Below are 8,782 nucleotides of genomic sequence, written 5' to 3'. Positions count from 1 at the left end.
GTCTTTTTATAAACATTAATCAATTAATAAACATTAATAACATTAGATTGATGTTTCGGCCTTCGATGGCATGCTTCAGAATAATCACAAAGGGAATGGACAAGTTCATGTAGGGCACAGGGAGCACAATTAGGGAGAAAACTCTTCAGCTGGTGGTGCCAATGAGAGACAGTGTGGTAGACCATACAGGTTAGTACTCAGGGTGTGGTGTGCCGTGGTCAAGGTCTCCACCTAATGTTGAAATACAGAAGTGAAACCAGTAAACAACAATTGGAAAACTAGACAAGCTTTTTTAATTTCCAGTACGGTAGGTGTAATTGATATACAACCACTACTATATAATTCATGTTGAATATGTTGTCTGTTGAAAAATAAACAGGGATAAGCAAAACTAGGGATACCAACAATAAATATCAAAAGCTTAGGCAAAGAGGTCTAACAACTGGTTTAGACAGCAGTTAGTGAGCTAGTGAGCAATAAAATGCTTATTAATTACTTAAAAATCATACAATGTGATTTTCTGGATTAGATTCCATCTCTCACAGTTGAAGTGTACCTATGATAACAATTACAGACCTCTACATGCTTTGTAAGTAGGAAAACCTGCAAAATCGGCAGTGTATCATATTCTTGTTCTCCCCACTGTACGTCTCGTGTTTGAGCCATTGAATTGCGACTCGACTTTGTCCCTATACCGACATTTCGCTTGTTTGATTGCCTTGCGGAGGGAATAACTACACTGTTTATATTCGGCCATATTCCTAGTCATCTTTCCATGGTTGAATGCTGTGGTTCGCACTTTCAGTTTTGCGCACCATCTATCCACGGTAGTGATAGGTGAACGTTGGGAGCCGGCTCGCACATCAGAAGAGCCAAATGTTTAAAAAAATATATTTAAAAAATTAAGATATGAATATTCAAAAGATTTAAATAAATAGAATTAACTCATTCATAGAACAAAAAATAAATCAAATAATATGGCCTAAATGCTCAATCGCACACACATTCGTTCAGACTGTCTGCTCAGACTGCCTCCCCTGTTGTTCCTGTCAATCAGACACGCAGTGTCAACCAATGAACCAAAGATGCATGAGGGAGGGCAGAACCATCTCTCTCAGTCACACACTTAGCAGCCGAGGAGCGAGAGGATGGACAGCTGTGAAAACACCAGCTGGAAAATGAGTCAGAAGCACAGTAGCATTTGGATGCATTTTAATAATGTAGACAATGTTAGAGCACAGTGTAGAATTTGCCAAAACATTTCATATAAAGCCGGTTCTACGCACAACCTACACCGGCATATGCGAGAAACTAGCAGGCCTGCTAGTGATAGTGGTGGAGCCAGCACCTCCACACGTGGAGATGTATCCACTCAGTCAAATAGGCCTAGACCGCGACCCACAGCAACGCAGTGTTCTATGGACCAGTTTATGCCAAACGTCTATGTCTGTAGCAAAACAAGGCCAAATTGATATTGCAATAATTGCCACCGATTTCCAGCCATTTTTTAATGTGGAGGACAGAGGTTTCAGAAATTATAGCAATAGTCTAAATCCAATGTACACAATTCCACACAGGAAAACCATTTCAAAATAACTTATTCCACAACTGTACGAGAGCACACAGGCTTCAGTGCGGGAAAGAGATTAAAAGCTACTGCAGTTTGCCTTACCACAGATTGCTGTACATCAAGGGTAACCACTTCTTACATGTTGGTTACATGTCACTTCACTGATGATTTTTCGATGTCTAGCTATCTTCTGGACTGCTTTGAGTTCAGTGACAGACACACCTCAGAGAACATGGCAGAGGAACTGTTGAGAGTGGCCAGAGAAAGGCAAGTAGATGGAAAAGTGGTCTGTTGTGTTAGCGACAATGCAGCTAACATAACCAAAGCCATGAACATTTTTAAATGGACCCATCATCCATGTCTTGCACACACAATCAACCTGATTGTAAAGAGATGCTCTGAGGGTGATGAAGCCCATTGTGTACAAAGTGAAAACAGCTGTGCAATACTTGCACAGGAGCAAAGTAGGTGCTGAAAAACTAAAGTCTACACAACGCCAGATGGGGATGCTTCAGCTGAGGCCTAAACAAGACTGCACTACAAGGTGGAATTCAACATTTTATATGTTGAAGCGGTTTCTTGAGTCAAAGGATGCCATCATCTCTACCTTGGCCATTGTCAATGCACCTGTTGATGCTCTGACCCAAGAGGAATGGGAGGTGGTGGTGGAGATGTGCAGAGTCCTGGAACCCGTTGAGCAGGTCACTGTGGAGATCAGTGGAGAGAGGTACAGTAAGCAGTTATTACTACATCATTATTTAATCAAGTATTACACATGTATATGAGCAGTAGATGAGAATGTAGTATCAGTAGACAAAACATGAACCTGAACTAATAAGTTACTGTTCTCTTTTTTCAGCTATGTGACAGCCTCAAAAATGATACTCCTGTGTAAGGGTCTGCAGTGAGTCACAGCCAGCCGCCAGAGAGAAACAAATGTAAACACAGGACATGTGACAGAGTTGATGGACACCCTATGTTCATGACCCCAGGTTTAAGAAGTTAGCCTTCAGTGATGCCAGAGCGATTGATGAGGCTCTTCAAAAAATAAACTCAGCAGCAGGGAGGGACAGCTCCAGCAGTCAGGCACCAGGAAGAAGAGGGATCAGATGGAGCAGAAGCACCAGCAGTAGTGCCACAAATGTATGCTGTTTGGATGCTGTTCGACGAGAGAGCAACTGGGGATGCAGCACGAAGGAATCCCTCAGCAGATGCCATAATGGAGGTCCGATCCTATTTGGAGGAGCCCCTCCTCCAAAATGTGATCAGTATTGCTGTGTGCTGCTGGTTGTAACCTGGCAATAACGAAGAGAGAGAAAAGAGGGACCAGTTTAATGTTTTAAGTGGGATGCTGCAGATTTGCACATTTCTATTTATTTTTCTTTGATATGGTGCAATGTTCTTTTATTATATTGTTCAGACTATTTGTTTTGAATTGTTACATGCACGTGTTAATATACACATTAAAAAAAGTTATACTTTAAATGCAGGTGTAATAGCATCCTTTTTTACATTTATTTCAATTTGTGGGATGATGCAGTTTTGCAAATTGTTATTTATTTTTCTTTGATATGGTGCAATATTCTATTATACTGTTTAGATTGTTTATATACATTCAAAAGTTATACTTAAATGCAAATGTTTAATAGCATTATTTTTCATAACAAACCAATGCATTTTTAAATACATTGTGGTTAAGGTAGAGTATGATTTCATTTAATAATTTAATTAGAATTGTTTTAACAATCATAGTCAAACTATTTGGCTTGAATTTTTTTTTTAAGACCCTGTCAGGACCCGGTTACGAACTCGGGTCTCCGGTGTGAGAAACAGTCCCTTAGCAAACTGAGCCACTAATAGTCAGCAGAACCCAGAAGATGAGGCAGACACAGCAGTACTTGAGACGGTGTTTTAATAAAGTAAAAAGGAAGGTTCTTCAGGCAAAAATATAAATCCACAATGTCAAAAGTAATTCCAAGAGAAAAAGGTAATCCTCTAAGTCAAAAGGTAAATCCACAAGGTGGTAGGTACAGCAGGGAAAAAGCCTCAAAAGATCATCAAAAATAAACAAACAAGAACAAAAACAGAGTACCACAAGAGAGTCCAATTGGAGTAACAAATGTTCACAGCATCGCTGGGGCTGGGTGCTAACATTAAAACACAGAGCAAAGAACTGAGGAAAACTAAGGGTTTAAATACATTCAAGGGAAACGAGGCACAGGTGCAAATAATAACTGGAAACAAGGGAAAACAAAATGGTCAAAAAAGCACAATGGGGGCATCTAGTGGCCAAAACCGGAACAATCCTGGCCAAATCCTGACAGACCCGTTTGGGAGCCAAAAGAGCCGGCTCTTTTTGGTGAGCTGAGGCTCACTGAAAAGAGCCGGAATGCCCATCACTAATCCACGGTTTCTGGTTAGGGTAGGTTTAAAAGTCACAGTGGGTACAACATCTCCAATGCACTTCCTTATGCATCTTCACGTTCAAATGTTCTTATCGATGTTCTGGGTTCGGGCGGCTCGCCATCCTTGGTGGAACAGAATCCTGTTTTACCAACAGGATCACACAATATATATATACCATGAGTACCTTTCATATAAACATTAATATAGCTATTAGCTTTAATCTCTTACAGGAATAAGAAAATAAAACGTAGTCAAAATGCTTTAACTACAGCATAAGCCTTAACAATAAACTAGCCTGGGCAATGCAAAGGACTTTACACCATTAAAGCACCAGGATCACGTGGACTGAACAATAGACTAGCCTGGGCAAATGGAAAGTACTAGTGCTTACACCATTTGTAATAAAGTAATCTAAAACATAACTGTGTACCAAAATGGGTTATGATAATAGCTAATCACATTTTATAAAAGTTTAAAAACTAAAATAGTTTGCCATGCATGATTAGCATGATCACTAAAGATTGCTATTTCAATTGACTGATAGCTGAGCTAGCCTAAATGTTAACAGCATGTGCATATGATTGGTTCAGTATGAACGGATAGATTATTTAGATTATTATTTCTCCATGCATGATTAGCATGATCACTAACGATTGCTATTTCAATTGATCAATAGCTGAGCTAGCCTAAATGTTAATGGCTTGTGTATATGCTTAGTTCGGTATGAACACGCACAAAATGCTAGCAATAGCTTAGCTAGTCTAATCGCTAACAGCTCGTTCTCCTTATGAAAACTCCCCAAATCCTGGCATCAATCTTTCCCTCAACCCCTTCACATTACGTTCGGATAGATAAGCGAGTGTTGACATCCGGTTTTCTCGTTTTAGTTCAGTTTTATACAATTTCTCACAGCGATTTGAAACTCTTTTTCTTCCATAGAATGGTGGTAGCACTTCAAGTTCCGTTCTAGCTCCATGTCAACATGTTAGCGCCCACTGGTGTAGAATGTGAGCTTAGGAGGGGGACTAAGATAAAATATTGAAATTTGATTGGCTGAAAATAAACTGCTCGTCATGCAGCTTCTGACAGGTTATTTGTAATAGCTGTCAACTTTTAAACATGTCACAATATAATAGGATTGTTTACTGGAATCTCACTAGTAACGATAAGTACTCAACATTAGTTGACCTGCGTTGCAGTAACATGTACGTCCAGGATGTCCCTCGTCATGTTCCATAGTGAAACGCAGGTTTCCTGTAATGGGATTCAGAAATTGGTGAAAGGACCTCAAGAACTTTAAGTCACCTTTGTAAACAACAAAAATGTAATCAATCTAACGTTTCCAAATGAACAGGTTCTCGTAAAAAAAAGTGTTGGGAAGTCTCATTTAGAATGTGAGCTTTTTCAACATACCCGAGGTGTAGGTTAGCGAAGTTTGGTGCCATCCTTATGTCCCGCTACGCTGCAGGAAGTAGATATCATTGAACTTGAAGTAGTTTTTGGTGAGCACCAACCTCATGAGGTCAGCTAGGAAAAAAGAGGGTGGGTTGGGATCTGTTCTCAAGTCAAGGAAATGGACACAATGTTAAATTCCTAACTCATGAGGAACGACTGTGTACAGGGACAAGACATCGAAAGACACTAGGAAACACTGTTCTGGTATGTCAATGTCAATCAGTAGTTTTAGAAAACCACCTGTGTCTTTTGAGATGAGATGGCAGAGTTGAGGTGGTGGTCGACATAGAGTGAGATGTTTTCAGTTATGCTACCAATCGCTGACACGATAGGTCTGCCTGGGGGATTGTCCATTGTTATATAAATAATCAAATATCAAGCATTACTAGCAGGCCAACGCTCTGGTTAAACCGGATGTCCTCAGATAACTCTGGGCCCAGTGCCCTCAGTCAAGTTTAGAGCCTACATGCAATAACATGATTATCCGAAGGACACATGGCTGCCACCACTCAAATATACTCCCCTGTAAACTACAAAGAACATCCTGCAACACTAACGAGCTTAGAGTGCCAAACTATTTCACTGACATTGATCCTTGCATGCACTCCTGCAAAGACAGGAAACACCTGAGCCTAAAGCAGACACTGCCAGTTCCCTTTATCTCACGCTTCCTTGACACACAGACATCTCATAAGCACATACACTCACACTCCACCCCCCTCTACTGGTCGGGTGCCAAGAGCAGAGGACTCTGCTGTGCACCAATGGGGCTCCTGCTCTAGCTAGAGCAGGCCCGCCTCCAACTCTTCAGGACCAGTCAGAAGACCAACACGACGAGACTCCAACTACATTATTCTGTGTATACATTCTGCTGTAAACTCTGGCTAAGCAGCCTAATTTAGCTGACTCCTCACAGAGTCATATTGCTTAGGTCCGTGCATACTGTAGGACAAGATTTCTCTGACTTTAAATAAACTGCCTTTTTTGCTACACCTGATTCCACTCTGTCCAGCGTCGTTGTTTTGCACTCCCTCTCCAGTATGTAATCACCAACAAAATGGTAGCAGAGGATGGTTATCCTGAATTCGATCTATGATAAGTTGGTGTGAGAGGACGAGACAATTCATCGGCTCAAAATCAGACGGAAGAGTGACCTGTAGTACAGGAGACCATCAACCATTCGTCTTGCCTCAGGAACCTGATCAGAGCGCTCTACCAAAAGGTAAGCAGAACCTGTTAAATCAAAATCTGCATATTATATTATAGTCTAAACCAAATTTTGATCAGAAGTACTGAGTGTGAGTATGAATCGTTGCCAAATTATTTTGACATAAGAACCAAAGGCATTGATCAAAGAGATCTTGTTTTGCTAAAAACTTTTATTTTTATTGAACTGTGATTGACCAATGTACTAGATTCCTTCTGGGATCCTGGTTGTTCTGAAATCTGCATAGAAAACTGTCCTATTTTATATATATATATATATATATATAGGTTGTGTATGAGGTGAAGTTAACCTGTGGCTGTGTTCTAGTACATGATGGACACGGTGAATTGTGATTGACCAATGTGTTAGATTCCTTCTGGGACCCTGTTTGTTCTGAAATCTGCATAGAAAACTGTCCTATATATATATATATATATATATATATATATATATATATATATATATAGGTTGTGTATGAGGTGAGGTTAAACTGTGGCTGTGTTCTAACACATAATGGATACAATAATGGATATTGGAAATTTAATGTGAATTTCATACAAATGAATGTGGTATTGAGAAAACATATGAACCAGAGTTGACGTTCCACGATTTTGAGACCGGGGAAATTAAATCCATAGACTACAAATCCCATATCCAATTGAGAGAAGCGTTTGTTGCGGAGTAACCGCCATGTTAAGTTATGTAACTGGGTTATATGTACTCGTACTGCTAGTCCAGCCACCTAGTAGTCTAGTCATCGTGCCGCTCTTAGAGCATCTTGTACACCCGCTGAAGAACCGCTTGAATTTACTGATATATTGTTCCAAAAGGAAATTACTGAATTATTTCTAGAAAGTACTTAAATAAGCCGCCGAGCTGAGCACTGACTTTGATTGACAGCCGCCGAGCTAAACACTGACTTTTAGTTTTTCCATTTCTGTTGGTATTTCCTAAAGTACTAAAATTATTCTGACAATTGTTATAGAACCGCTTGAATTTACTGATATATCGTTCCAAGAGGAAATTACTGGGTTATTTCTAGATAATACCTAAATAATTATTTTTTGGGTTCTCCTATTTCTATTGGTATTTCCTAAAGTGATAAAATTATTCTGAAAATTGTTATAGAACCGCTTGAATTTCAGGATATTAGCATAGACTACACCGACATGGGCCCCGAAAATATATGCAAAGGAAAACGCTATCTCCTAGTTATGGTAGATAGGTTCTCCAAATGGGTAGAAGCAATACCAACAGAAAGGGAGGATGCTAGGTCAGTCATTAAGTGGCTACAAACCGAACTAATACCCAGGTATGGCATCCCAAGACAAATCAAATCTGACTGGCTCATATTTCAGTAACAAACACCTAAGACAGGTGGAAGAAAGATTTGGCATAACACACAGATTCGGTTCTGTGTACTACCCCCGGTCCCAAGGTCTGGTGGAACCCATCTCTCTCCTCATGAGATAATGACTGGTAGAGTCATGCCTGGTCCACCAAGGGAGGGAGGTCATATGCCCGCTCTTGATGTACAACAAATTGAAATGTTGTACTATGTAAAAAATTGACGGAAATCTCTGCAGCACTCTCTTCTCAGGTTCGCAAGGTCCAAGAGGGGGAGCTGCCGGGGGACACGCCACTACTGAAGGTAAAAGTTGGTGACTGGGTGAGGGTTAAAGTCCACAAAAGAAAGTGGCTGGAACCCAGGTGGACTGGACCGTACGAAGTGAAGGAGGTTACTTCACACTCAGTCCAGGTCAAAGGTAAATCAGGCGCACCTTGGCACCACCTTACACATTGCACCCCAGCCCCAACTCCTTCCAAAACACTGACTGAAGTCAGAGCTGATTTGAACAGCCTAATTTCGATACCAAATGAAGACACTCCTGACTCAGGTGATGGAGTATCAAACTCCATCTCCCCTGAAAAAGGAACCTCGCCCAGTTAGAGGGATATCTCTCTCTCCCTGGGCAAGGCTAGGAATATCTTGGCATTTGTTTGTGATATTCCTACTGATTTCTGCTCATACACTCACATGTTTACGGATACTTTTAAACCAGTGTCCAGAGCTGATGTGTGGTGGTGGTGTGGGGGAACTCGTTTGTTTGACAGACTTCCCCGCGACGCCACTGGTACCTGTG

This window comes from Oncorhynchus tshawytscha, linkage group LG01 (assembly GCF_018296145.1).
Source record: "Oncorhynchus tshawytscha isolate Ot180627B linkage group LG01, Otsh_v2.0, whole genome shotgun sequence".
NCBI lineage: Eukaryota > Metazoa > Chordata > Actinopteri > Salmoniformes > Salmonidae > Oncorhynchus > Oncorhynchus tshawytscha.
Note: the sequence above shows the minus strand (reverse complement) of the source record.